We start from the raw sequence: 12,979 nt of genomic DNA on the forward strand, positions 1-12,979 counted from the left end.
AATTCGACCCTGATTATCTAAACCACGGTCACTGCATAAACGTAACCCTCCCGTTGGTTTCGAAAAGATGCTTAGCATGTTCGCTGCGCGCACGGTCATTGGCACTGGTTGGATGAATGACTTCGGAAAGCGGTCCCTGTAAGCTTCAGCACTTCAATAAACAGCTGGCCCCTGTTTCATTTGTGTCAGGAGGCCTTTCCTTAGACTCAGGTGTGTTTAGAGACTCGAACAATACATACTCAGTATATGCATGAAGGGGCAAGGACATTAGATTTGTCACTGAAATAATGCAGGCGGCGTCTAGTGAGCGATTATGTGAAGGGTCTGTTCAGGTCGTTTCATGAATGATAGTCCAAAGTTGGGAGAGCCACTTCTGTCTTAAGTTATGTAAAGGGTTGTAAACTAAATTCTAAAACTGCATACATTTTGCTGTGGGTGGTCTTCATCCATAATTCGTAGCTTTATAGGGATTCTGAGTTTTAGTTTGGGACCCTAATTGACAGTGGGCATGGAAGGGGGAGAGTTGGCCACCTCAACATATATATATAGGTGACAGAAACGCACATATTGCCTTGAAGGCTCTGACCCTCTTGAATGTTCTCTCTGGGCTCAGAAGCAGTGTCCTGTGCACTTCAGGCAGTTCTTCAGTAGGCGTACCACTGATCTGTCTCTGGAACATCTGACCTGACTCCGGAACCACTGATCTGTTTCTGGAGCCCGTAATCTGCACGATGCAGAGTACTCACAGGAGAAGGTACCTTACAGACTGAAGACATTCTCATTTTATCCTAAAATAGGAAGACCCTGTCAGTTATTTAGAGTGCTTAGAAATCAATGCACGGAAGCATTAAGTTCTGTTTAAAAATATTATTTGTGAGACAAAGATGTCAGCCCTTCTGATGGATTGCTCTTAGAACCCAGACTCGTGGCGCTAGTCTGTAAAACAGTAGAGCACATGACATAGGCTGGATTCTAATTGCCCCCCACGTTCGTATAATTGTTACTGTGTTACATATTCAGCTAAATAGAGTCCGTTACAATATGAATGGTCACAAAACAGGACTGAGATAAAATTTAAAGTTGGCATTGTGGCTTGAATAGCGCTGCATTGTGTTTACCGTTGCCGTGCTGTATTGTTTGTTTGATTAGAGTAGCTGCTCAGAGGAAACACAGACACAAACGTTCATTTCTCTTCTGATGGGCAGATTTTTCGATATCCTTCAAAGTAAAATTCAGGCAGTACTTTTCACAACTTGGCTCCAGGATCTGCTTGTCTTTTTTTATTGGCCACCCACCGTTTCAAATGATCTGTAATTACCCATACTGTCGCTCTGTCTGGAGTAGGAGATTGGACCAATTTTCCACCACGCAAGCATAACCACTGTGGGGAGAAGTGAAATGCAGTGTTAGCGTTAAGCAACTTGGTGCCACATGTACTAACATTAGGAATGCTGATTTCCTAATTGCGATCAACTCTGAATTGCAATTAGTAAATCAGTATTTCTAATGTATGAAACTTTTGCGTTTCATTAAATCCTAGTGGGTCGCAAATAGATTGATCTCATGCATATTAATAAGGTACGTTGCATTTTCTGACCTATTGGGAATCAAAGCCATCACAAGAATGTTGGCCTGCTCGGGTCAGCAGAAAAAATAAATGGTCTGCTGACGCGAGCAGGTCACCATTCTGATGAAGTAGGACCTTTTTGTTGGGCTCTCAATTTGTGCTTTGTGGACCCAATTTATGGCCTTTGTTGTTTACATTAGTTACTTTTATTCATAAAGCAACAATTCTTTTTGTTGCAAATTTTAAGGGTGCTCTGCACATTGAACTTGAGGAACAACGGTTACATTTTTCTTTCAAGCTTGGTCATTTCCTTTTCAGTCTTTTCATAGGATATTGGTTTGGAAGATGTGAAATCCAGCAAAGGAAACATTTATTTAACAGTTCTTTAACAAGATTCTAAAAAGCTACCTTGGTGACTGAGTAGATGTTAATAGAACCGGTTTGCTTCAAGATGTTTTGTACATTATGTCCAGGTATAAGCAGCATCTTCTGTTAGTTATGACTAGTCAGATGTTTGATCTGTTACTAATTTTATTGATTAAGAACTATTTTTGACGATAAAAAATTAGTTCTAAGCCTCCAACAATGGTGAGCAGTAAAAACGTGAAAGTGCCTGTCTGTGTGTATGGGGCTCTATATGTGTGTGTGGGTGGCTTTGTGTGGGTGGCTCTGTGTGGGTGGCTCTGTGTGGGTGTAAATGCAATAGGTCATGCATTTGCGAGCGATTAACCTATTGGCATTGTAAATGACAATGCCAATTATTTAAGATTTAAAAAAAAAAAAAGTCATGAGCAGTGCCAATAGCTCTACCTTTAATAATGCCGAGACCATTGCATTGTAAATGCTTGTTAAAGAGTTCAACTTGAATCAGTGGATTGTCATCGAGGTGTGAATAGCTCTTAGGCAATCAGATTGGGGTCTGAATGTGAGAGGTGAATTTCTGGAAGCAGAAATGTGTTTATCACATGAAGATAGATAAAAGAAATCTTTGGAAGAGGGTATCATCACAGAGGGAGGCGGCGCATAGGAGAAGACTAACAACTGAAACCTTTGGGCAGCAGGAATAGGTGAAGCGACACAGGTAAGCCTCGAGTTGGAATACAAGGAGCATAGTGATTCAGAGAGCAAAATGTGACATAGAATACGAAGGAATCCAGTTGGCATGCTATGAATGTGAGTGGAGTTGGCATAGTGGGATGGTTAAGTGTTTTTAATACAGCCAAAATGTTGAATAGTTTAAGAATGAATGAGAGAGGAATATGAAGAGCAGAGATGACAAAGTTATAAGAGGGATTTCCCTTAAGCGTGTGAAAATCGGATTGTATCAAAAGCAAGGTAAATGTCCATAGCGGTTAAGCAGATTGAACTCTAGTCATTCATATTTTGAAGAGAGGAATAATGAGTAAGGGTGTTAGTTTGGTAAATGGAAAGGATTGGGCAGTGATAGATCTGAAGCATTTACAAAGGTGTATTAGAAAGTTGTAAACGTTTGTGGATAGGGAAGATGGCACACTCTCTAAATGAGCCTGGGGAACTTAAGTTTATGGGCTCAAAGGAACTGATAGAGAACAGAAGGAGTTGTTGGATTTAAATATGGGAGTTTTTTTTCTGTGCTATTCATTTTGTTACAAAAGCGGTATTGCATGTAATTGGACTTTAGTGCTTTATGTGTGTTTGTCTATAAAGTTAAACAACTGAGTTTACTTGGTGTCTGTTGTATAGTTTTAAAGTCTTGTTGATTTTTATAATATCATAGGAAAAAATAATCAGTCTGTGAACACAGTGTAATACTCCCTCAACCTCTTTCTTTCCTGAATGACAAGTGCATGGTATATTTGTTTAGTGACTATTTTGTTTCTTTAATTTGTTAAATGTGAATATATATGAGCTTTCTGGTCTCCAAAATGGCTATTCGCACATGCTAGCTCATGGACACCGAAAGACTTCAAAGTTTGCTTTGGGGACCCACAAGACTGTTCATTCAGGTGGAACCTGTCCTGGGGAGGCACATCTGCTGATGGAGCCTGTGTGGCACTCAGTTGAGAGAGCTGTAGCAAAGAGGGAGTAACAGTGGTGTGTGTGAGAGGATGAGAACAGGCATCTTCCCTTTCGAATGAAGGTAACCACCTGAGAAAATATACATAAGCACAGGCATGAATCTTCCCTGGAGATCCATTACACATGAAGCACTAGCCATATCGAGTTGTAGTCTGTTGCCGGCCGCGTCCCATCAGAGTGATTTCCGCGGCTCGTCAGGAAGGTGTGTCGACGTGGGTGGGCGGAGAAGCTGAGGCGGCGGGAGCGCGGTGTGTGCGAGACGCGGCGTTCGAGAGCCGGGAAGACCGGGAGCCGGGTGCTGCGGGGGCTGCAGGGGCATTGGGCAGCTGAACGTTTGCACGCCCACAACCCCAGGAGATCCGGGAACTCGGGGAGTTGAAGACCTGCTGTATCGCGGTAAGGTGGAAGCGCTAATTAGCACACGAAAGGGGTGAGAGGCGCGGGGGTGCAGGGGCTGTCCGGGAGGCAGATATCATTTCCCGTCGTTGACGGGTCTTGGTGTGTAGGCGCCTGGCGGCTCTCTATCACGCGCCCCCCCTCAACCACACGAAGTTGCTTGGCGCAAAGAGCCCCTCGCGCACAGATCTCCCCCGAGTTCTCCCGTTTATTGTACTCCTTGTGGCTTAGCGCTCCCACAGGGCTCTCAGCCGTGACTTTACCACCCGCGCCCTTAGTCTCAGCTATCCCCCACCTCCTCGCTCACCACCCAGGACAGCTGCAGGGGATCACTAGTTTTGGGTTGGGGCTGCTCCCCCTGCTCTCCACCCCGGAGCCCGCTCGGGTCCCGACCATCTCGGCCAGGCTCTGCCAGCTCCACCGCAATTACCCCCTCTAAGCGTGCTTGGCGCTTCAAGATCACACTGCGCTGCTTTCCTCAGGCTCTAGCTTGAATTGGAGGGGTGAGGCGACGGCTGGTGGGGTCAAGGCTGGGTGGGGTCGGGGGGCCTAGGGTGGGCTGGATTAGGTGAGCAGGGGGGTGCCACTAGCTATTCATAAACATAGCTATGATTGCACAGACATAACGCACGGTGGCTAGACTTTAATAAGAAAACCACGCTGAAAAAAGAAAAACCTACTGTGAGTGACCGTAAGCTCGGCCCAGTTCATTCGTGCCCTGGGCCGTGAGTACCCAGAGGAGTCTGATCACACCCTAATTACATCGTGGAATATGAGGTCCGGAAAAGTCAGGAAATATACGGCGCCAGTCAAGCGAAAGAAACCCAATCACTCTGAAGCCACCGAGGCATCAAACGAGGCCAACCATAGACCAAAACCCTTAAGCCTTCGGGACTATTTTAGAAGAACGCCAGCAAAAACCGCCACATTGTCACAATCAGACCCTCAAACTCTGGAGGTGACCACATCCACACCTATAACCCCGGCTCAATCTGGGCTGACCCAATTGGCTTCCCTGCAATATTGGGCATTTGAAACCAAAAAGGCGACGGAACCATCTGAAGTCTACGTCTTTGGATCTACCCATAACAATCTCTTGAGGAAGCAGGAAAAAGACGAAACCTCTATTGCTAACAGCAAAAACTCTCAACATACTCATTTCACCCAGGGCAACTCTTCCTCACCCCCAGCAGAGGACAAAGGATCATCTCACCTATCGCAAACTCAGCCGGAAGGTACCCTGTGCACAACAAGGGCCTGCTTAGTTCCAACACAGCCTCCTAATATCCGTCTGGTGATCCCAATGGAGCCCTCACTGGTTTTGCACCAACAAACAACGACGGCGCAAATACACAAGGAAGACAACTTTGTGCCACTCAATAGTAGCCAACCACCCTCAGCATCACCAACCTCAATCACTCCTATTGCGTCACCAGTATTAAGCCCCCTGCACATGATATTTTCGCCACCTGGATTAACAAAGGTCTCACTGCAAAACCAGCCAGAACTGCCCGAACCGAATGATCAGCTCATCTCAGACTTATCTCTTTTTTTCAAGACTAATCAAAATTCTCCCAGGCACATCCCAAATGATAAGTCTAACCTCAAAGAACACATAGCAACCAGCGCTTGGCCGCAACTCCTCCAGACTCTACAACAAACTGTTAACGCACTAAATTACCATTCGGTAAAACTGGAGGTGCAGGTGGATTTATTAAACACCCTGGCTTTATTTACGTCCGGGATCGACAGCAAACTGGATAAACTAAACAATTTAATCTTAAGGGCACAAGCATCTGCAAAACTCTCCCAACCAGTCTCCTGTGCTCCCCAATTATAGACTCTCTCTCCCTGCTCCCAGAATGCCTGTCTACTGTCATAAGGGAAGTGAAGCTGATGAGGGGAGGAAACGTTAATACTACACCTCCCTCACCTTCACAGCAAGAACAACACCTCACCCGAGACGGCCAGAGCCACCACGGCCAACCACAACCAAAATTGACAGACGACAATGGTCCGTCATGTACCTTAATTGGGCCTACAATTGGCCCAGACCAAGCTGTGACCGAGCCAAAAGCTAGTCCAGCGCCTCAGACCGCCCCAACAGTGGAAGTTCCTCCACCGCTCCCCCCAGCATGCAGTAAGAGAGAGCGCAAACGCCAGCGTAAAAAAAAGAAACAAACTCAGGGAAAGCACCAACGTGGTCCACCAGAAACTCTTCCCTCTTTTCCTAAAAATAGAAAATAAAAAATCTCTCACTACAACTAGTGCACTATCGCCCACGACAAATAATAATGGAGATCCCTCAGTGACAGCCACCCAACAACAAGCGAGGAGTCGCCAGGATCAAAGCATTGCAAATCCAGACTCAGAAACTGACAACCTTGGCGTACCTACAGTAAGCATAACGACGACCTCCGATAAAACAAGTGCAACTGGGTCCATAATGACAACAGGGAAACCCAAAGCTCAAATGGCTTCAATCTCATCCGCTTCGGACAATGTAACCCCAAGACCAAACTTCTCTAAAACCATTTGCAATAATTTAATAACCCCGACTAGTTACAGCCCATCGTTGAAAATGGCCCCTCAAAGACTGACACAACAGATATGCGAAACCAAACCAGTCACACTACCCGAAAAACTGGACAATCTGCCTCCAAATGCATCGGACGGGAGAAAAAACGACCCACCGCGCCACCAGATCTTACTGGTTCCTGAATATGAATCCAAGGGTCGGCATGACATTCTTAACAGATCGAATCTGATAAAACTCGTGGAAGGTATCCCAGGGCTTGCGGCGCTGTCAACGGACAGCATAGATTCCATCAAATTCCTCCCTCCCAGAGGCAATCAACCGTCTGAGGCCACTGTGGTGACCTTTAAATCGGCCAGTTGGGTAGGAGCTTTTTTGGAACACAAGTCCATCCTGCGAAACTGGGGAATTAGAGTGTACCTATATTTCACGCCAGGGTACCCAACCTCCCTGCTCACCAGATTAACGCCACCCAGACAACCGACCGCCTCCAAACCAACAGTACTAGCAAGGCCCTACTCCATCCTAAAAAACGCGTCAGGACCAGAAGCTCACTTCAAACCATTTAAAAAGGAAGGCACCCAGGTTGACTCAAGCCAAGGCTGGGGGTGGCTGCCAGCGCTCCTGTCCTCAAAAAATGCAAATTGACCATCCGTGGCCGGGAAGCAGGAGGATAAATATAAACTCCCCGGAAAACCACACCCAGTAGCAGAATCACAGGTAAAAAAAGACAACAGACAGGGGCCGTCGCTATTTTCATTGTGCTCATGGAACATCAGTGGGCTCCATCAAAAAACCTCTAACAATGACACTCTGACCTTCCTATGTAAACACGAAGCAATCACACTACAGGAAACCTGGGCCACAGAGGGCCGCCCCATCGCAGGCTACATTGAATTTCGGACGCTGGCACTAAGGGACAGCCATTACGGTCACCCTAAAGGCGGTCTGTCCACATATATTTCCAACAACCTAAAAGGCACATTCAATCACCTTCCATTTAAAGAAAACTGGCTACTAGGGGTCAAAATCAACCCGTGGAGGAAGCAGCGTCCACTCTACCTCATAAATGTTTACATCAACCCCAGTACTCGAACCAAAAAAGACCACCTGGCCCGTCTAAGTGAAATCATGAACGATCTTGCCACAGAACATCCCAACTCGGATCGTACTGTGACGGGGGACTTCAATACCAACTTATTTCAGGGGAAAGCCGCAGACATGGAAGGGCCTGCTCTGACTAACATCGAGGCCATGACCCAAACTAAACCTTTGAATCAAGCTCCCAATAAACTGGGTGAGCTTTCCGTGATGAGATTTTACAATGCAGGCTACCTGGTTATGAACGGAAGGTCAACCGGTGACACCCCCCCAAATTGGACCTGGTCTAATGGAAGCAAAAAATCATATTTAGATTTCACCATCAGTAACTCAGAACTATTATTTAACCTGGACTGTTTCAGCATCCATCCACGGTCAGAAAGTGACCACAGGCCACAGGTCATCACCTTTAACACAAAGATAGAATTTCACAATACGGCGCCCGCAACCTACAAGGGAATATATACTGAAAATCTAAAGCGTCTCAAATGGAGCGAGACCAACAGCAAGAACATCCTAACAATAAGCAAGGACTTTATCAAAGGTAGATCTGGAGAAGACGCCAACCCAACAGTGAAATGGTCGCTGCTCTGCTCTCATCTGATTAACAGTCTTCCAGCGACAGTGCAGGGCTTAAGCCGCACTCAATCAGCCGAGCTCACAGTTTCCACCGACACAAAGACTCTAAAGAAAACGAGAAACAACGCCCTAAGGTTATACTTAAAATTTCCAGGGAACAGCGTCTACCACATAACCTACCAACAAGCCCAAAAAGCGTTCAAGAGGGCAATTATCCAAGAAAAAAGGGCGAAGGAATCTCAATACTGGGTCGAATTGGTGTGGGAGAGCAAGAAAAAAAACTCGAGGAAATTTTGGGCACTCGTGAACCGCACCAATCAAAACCTGACAAACTCAGGCTCAGCAAATATCCAGGAAGCGGAATGGGCAACATATCTAATGGTCCACTTTCAGGTTCAAGATCATTCGGGCCACTCTGGACCACTCAGTGCATACGGCACTTGTGCTAGCGTAACATCGAGCACCCCTTCAGCCCCAGCACAAGAGCCCACTGTGGAATATGTATTACCTGAAGAAAGAGTCATCAAAGCAGTGACAAAAGGGAGACAAGACGGAGCACCAGGCCCGAACGGCCTCCCACAGAGGCTGTTTAGTTCAGACATTCCCTTCTGGTCTTCGGAGCTAACGGCCCTATTTAATTACACCCTGAGGACAGCAACAATCCCGGACTCATGGCGTGGCGCAATCATCCACCCTATTCACAAAACTGGATCTCGCGCTGCCCCTAAAAACTACAGACTAATTGCCCTGCTAGACATAGAGGCGAAACACTATGCCGGGCTTATTCTGGAGGACCTTGGGCAATGGGTAAAGGACCACAACCTGGTTCCACTGAACCAAACTGGGTTTGTTGCCAACTCGGGAACCATGACAAACTTATTAGCAGTTTCCACCATCATCGACAAAGCCTTTTTAACATCTAGGACATTATTTTGCTGCTTCGTCGACTTTAAAGCTGCATTTGACAGAGTTCCCAGGGCGCTACTCTGGGAAAAATTGAGGCGGTGGGGAATTCCAGACAAAATCCTAAACCCCATTATCCAACTGCACACTAATACCTGGGTTCGAGTGAAGCTAGGGTCCGGCACGCATCTCTCGCGAAAAATCATGACCTCAAGAGGAGTTAAGCAGGGATGCGTGCTGGCCCCCCTTCTCTTCAATCTTTTCATAGCAGACCTGTCAAGCACCCTAGATAAAGTAAACAGCCACCTGCCCAAAGTAGGAGGCACGGCATTATGTAACCTTTTATATGCCGATGATCTGGCCTTGTTCAGCCTCACAAGGGTAGGGTTACAAAGGCTCCTTGACTCACTGATGCAATACACGACGATTAATCAACTAGAAGTCAACATGAAAAAGACCCTGATCGTCCCCTTTGGCAAGAAACGTTATGGAGGTGGCGGCTGGTCTCTAAATAAAACAAGCCTCAGTACTGGCCAATCATACAAATACCTAGGCGTCCACTTGGACTCCAGAGGTAATTTTGTAAAGCAGAGTAACGTGATTGCAGCCAAAGCCTCAGCACTAATGGTATCATTGTCCAATCTGTCGGCGAAACTCTCGGGCCCAACCCTTTTCCCTCTATTAGAAGTCCTAAGAGAAAAGATCGGCCCCACATTATCATATGGTATAGAGACCTTCAAAGGTAAAATGAACACTGTCTTAAATAAATACACAACAAAAATTTACAAAAAAGTACTCCATCTGCCAAGCTCTGCATCCCCAGCACAGATTAGATTAGAGTTAGGGCTAACAAATTATGATTCCCAGAACCTTGGTACATATCTCAAGCTCTGCCACAAACTAAGACAGGCCAAATCTGGCACACTAGAATTTCTAGTCTGGAAAGAAATTTATGAGAGTAACCTAGGAGGATCATTTGGCTGTCTCCTGAAGGATTATATACACCAGATGTCAGCCGCTGATCTCTGGGCCCTAAATCCCAGCCAGTGTGCCTTTAAAATTGAAATTAAAAAATGTGTGAGATCGATATCTCTCGCTACAGATAAAGCCCTCCTCACGAAACGCAGCCATTCTTGGGCAGTAGTAAACTCCTACAAACAAGTATCCGCAGCTAAGTATTTATCCACCACTTTTTCACTCCATTTAAAACGCTGCTTTATCGCCCTAAGAATGGGGGACTGGCGCTTTCTTCAAAATCTACCCATCTGGCGCCGCACAGAGGGGGACACAACCTGTAGAGGATGTGGGTTAGCGATAGAATCAATTATGCACGTGGTCTGTATCTGCCCCACCTTTAATTCCCAACGCAGGCGCATGCTTAGGTTAGAATGGAACAGGTTGGGGGTCCGGACCTGCAGGCATGCCATCATTGCCGCTTTGTGCACGGACAATACTGTTTTAAATATAAAAATTGCCAAATTTATTCAACAAGCGTATCGCTACCTTAACATCAAGAAAACTGCCACGGCATTGCCACTGGCCCTTCAGACTAATTAATGTTCTGTAACAGAATTCCCACCGACCAGGGGGCTAATAACACCAAATGAAACTCTGTCGTACGTACCCTCTACGGTTTGATTTTGCAATTGAATACGATGGGAGATGTATGAGACACGCCAGGTCACCTTTTATAAAACAGCTTAAATTCTTACTCATTTAATTTATTATTAAAAAATTTTTTTTAATTCTTTTTAATGCTATTTATGTCTGTACGGGTTTCCCTTTTAAATCTTTTTTCTCACAAAACTGTACATAATGTGATTTGGGAAAAACTTTCAAAGATAGTGTTCTATATCTAAATAAAGACACTGGATGTTGAGCTGGCGGGAAAAGAGCTGGGAGCTAGGTGGATTTTAACATAGCCAGCTGAATTTTTCTACTCTTTCAATCATTTTTTATTTTTAAAACTGTACACAATGTGATTTGTGCAATCTTTTAAAGATATGTTTTATATCTAAATAAAGGAATTATTATTATTATTATCACAGGCATGAACTGCATTACTACACCATAAGTCAGCCAAAGAGCATAAACCGTGTTCACCAAAGAACTGGATGGATTTTTACCAGCGATGCCCGGTCTTCAAGGAAATACAAAGAACGAGGATCAGTGGGGCCCAAGAACTCTAATTAGCTACATCTTAATCTGCTACTATCCATTATTAATAAACTGGCTAGAATAACACAAACCTAGACATTGTCACTGCAAGGATGGAAGTCTGCTGCCTTCCAGGCCTGTGCATCTCTGCATATCTGCTCCAGTCAGTGGAATCGATTAAAAAGCTTGAGCTAACTACTTGCCAAGCTTGCACCCATTTACTTGGATTAATTCTTAAAGCAGTGGTTTATCATTAAGTATAGGCTGTTTGTTGTGGATACTCCCATCGGTTTCAGTGCCAGCTTCCAAGTGTCAGCAGTGGTTCTGACTAGGGAATTCTCCATCATTTTGTAAAAGCCAGAGAATAGTAACCCATTTTTGCTAATGTCAATGTAGTATGTTATCCCTGAGCGAGCTGATATAGCTAGCTTTTGAATCTGAGAACCAAGCGTCAGCGTGTTTAAGTTGTGAACAAATTACATATTTAGTAGGTTGGCATTGTCAGCCCTGTCTCCAACCAGTGATGTAATAATGGCCTTAACAAATGAGCCTTGTATGAAATGATTTACATTTTTCAAAGTAGCATTTTAGAATAGGACATCACATCATGGCAAATACAGCTGACTGTGGGTAGGATCGTCATTTTACAGGACAGTTTTGCACAAAATCGTAGTTCCTATACTGTATCAGGTTTCCTTCTAAACCTTTTCCAATGATTACATTTTGGACCAAGTTGTCTTTTTTTGTCTTATGTGTACATATGTAAAGATATTTGATTGAGGCGGGCTCACCTGAAAGGAATCTTCCCTTCCATGGCCACATCAGGAACAGTCGACTGTTTGTTCTCCTATGTATCTCAATTTATAAGTAATCCTGAGCTGTCCCTTTTTAGGTTTCGCCTGTCGAAAGCTGCGCAAGCAGCATTTCACGCAGGCAAAATCTTTTGTCTAGAGTATGTGTGTGTAGTCCCGCCCCTCTGTTCCATTGGCTAGCTCCATAAATGGAGGCTAGCCATTGGAACAGAGATCTGTCCGTCAATGCCGGAGCAGATTCGTTGGCGTTCCTGAGAATTTTAGGCTTTTGCCCACGTCATGCGGCTGTGGGCGGGTTTTTGTTTTTTTTTTGTCGTCAAGGTTTGTTTTCGTCGTTTCTCTGAAGATAGCGGCCGGGCAGTAGCTTGCCTGCGAAGCTCCGCAGTTTGTGGGCTCAACGCACATTCCAATCTTGTTCATTATTGCATTCATGGTGCATTTTCTTAACTGTATCATCAGGACCAGATATCTCCTACTTTCTGGGAAGCAGCGTAATTTAGCGAGAGGGCTGGAGGATGGGCTAGTGAGCGGCGAGGGGCAGGGATGTACCCCCCAGTGTTGCACTGCAGCATTATGAAACCCCCAGTGGTTTGTGTATTTTAGTGACTCCGCGAGGGCTGCCTCCGCCGCTCCCTGCCCCCAGCGTGGGTTTTGTTTGGGACCGGGGCTGAAGCATGCGCCTTCCTGACTGGAGGGATGTTATGGTTGTCCGTCCTCTGGCAGAGTGCAGCATCACCCGCGCTGCAGCAGGGGGAGAGAGAGCAGGTGGAGGCTGCACACACTGCAGTGACGCTGCCCTGGAGATGGCGAATTCCTCCTGCCTTTGAATGAGCCGGGGATGAAGGGTCCATCCCAGCCCTGCCGAGTGAT

The 12,979-nt window shown here is 45.6% G+C and overlaps 1 protein-coding gene across 30 annotated transcripts in view; it reads right to left on the reverse strand.

Annotated features, from left to right (window-relative positions):
- PPFIBP1 (PPFIB scaffold protein 1) overlaps window positions 1-12,979 on the reverse strand; it is a 1,004,279-nt gene that overhangs the window by 809,026 nt on the left and 182,274 nt on the right. The window lies entirely within an intron of this gene.

The sequence above is a fragment of the Lissotriton vulgaris genome, chromosome 1_1 (assembly GCF_964263255.1).
Source record: "Lissotriton vulgaris chromosome 1_1, aLisVul1.2, whole genome shotgun sequence".
NCBI classification, from domain to species: domain Eukaryota; kingdom Metazoa; phylum Chordata; class Amphibia; order Caudata; family Salamandridae; genus Lissotriton; species Lissotriton vulgaris.